Raw genomic sequence first — 1796 nt, forward strand, 5'->3', positions numbered from 1 at the left:
AGTTTATATAGGTATAAAAAAGGTTTAACGGAGCATATCTTATTATAATTAGTAGCTATTAATATATCTTTAGATTAACCTCTAATTTACTATCCCTTACGTATAGCTATAATTATAATTACTTTAGCCTACCTTTCGCCTATATTCCTAATAAATTAATAGCTCTTCCTCTAGGAATTAAACCGATACCGTTAAAATATATATATATAGCGGCTAATTTATTTCTTATACTACCGAAGCTACTCCTCGTCCCTCTTACGCTACTACCCCCATAGTTATTATAATTAAGATAATTCAACTTCCTCCGCCTTTATTATAATAACGCTAATCTACTATAGAGTCCGTCGAAGAAGATAATAACGAAGACTATTTCCTTACGCCGCCCTAAGCTCTCTATTCGTACCCCCAAATCTCGGAAATTAATAAATTCGCATATAAATAATAATTATTCGAATTTCGGTTCGCTATAATTAAGCTCCTCCTCAATTACCTCCCTTTATATATATCCTAGTAGGAATAGTTTATTTTCGTAGGCCTCACCGAATAAAATTCCGTAGGAAACTATCCCCCTATCTCCACTAGGTTCCGTTATTAAAATTACTTCTTCTATAATTAAATTCGTATTTCTATTATAAATCCCCTTACTACCCCTTCGTTAACGGCTATTACTATAATTATTCCCTTACTAACTATAGTTACATTAACCCGTACCGAATATTATTCTAAATATAATATTATTAAATTCACTAGCGAAAGTTTCTTATAATTATAGAATTACTTCTACGATATTAATACGTATTTTTAAGAGTACCTCCATACTTCCCTCTCGTTCGTTATTAGTTATATTAAAAGTAATTTTAAGAATATATAAATTAAATATATATTAATTTTCTATAGTAAGTTTAAGTATAATACGGTTTATAATATACTTATATAAAGCAACTTCTATACTTTCTTAGAAATTAAATATAATAATAATACTTAGACTATTAAACGATCCGCTTTTAATAAATTTAAATGTATATAGTAAAGCACTTCGGAAACTATTTACGATTTTTATAACTAATATTATACTAAAGAATTTAATTTATTATATAATTAATTAAAATATATTCGGGTTATTACTTAAACTAACCAGTTGCGCCCCCTCTTTAAATAAAGCGTCCTTTTAATAGTTAGTATTAATATAATAAATAAAGTAATAATATATATAGAACGGTTAGAAGGCTTAGAAAGTATCGAACTATTTGTATTACATTATTAAAATTAAATATTTTTAAGGTATAATCCGTCGTTTTTTTTATCTTCGTACCCTCCTACTTCCTCTTCGAATACCCCTTTTTAATTATTCTATAATACAAACCCCTTTAAATTTCCCTATCGCCCCCCTACTACTTTCTAAATGAATCCTAATCTTATTTATTCCTTTTATTACTAGAAAAATTATATATATAGCCGGTATATCTAATTAAAACTACTAAATACCTACTACAAGTATAATATAATAAGCTATTTCGTAGTAGCGTACCCGAATTAAGCCTATTATAATTGCAATTAGGTTAGCTATTTAATATAGAATTACCCTATTCCCGCCGGTACCCCTTTATATAGAATAAATATTAAACCGATTATAGTTAGAATAGTAGTTGTAACTACTTAGGATAATATAGGTAAATTATAGATATATTTAGAAATAAAATTATTAGTAAGGATTCTTAGAGATTAGTAGAGTATATAAGGGTTAATAGATTCGGGCGTAGAATTAAATTTAATTAATAGATATTTATTCCCATTGA

The sequence above is a fragment of the Neurospora crassa genome, linkage group II, assembly GCF_000182925.2.
Source record: "Neurospora crassa OR74A linkage group II, whole genome shotgun sequence".
Taxonomy (NCBI): Eukaryota; Fungi; Ascomycota; class Sordariomycetes; order Sordariales; family Sordariaceae; genus Neurospora; species Neurospora crassa.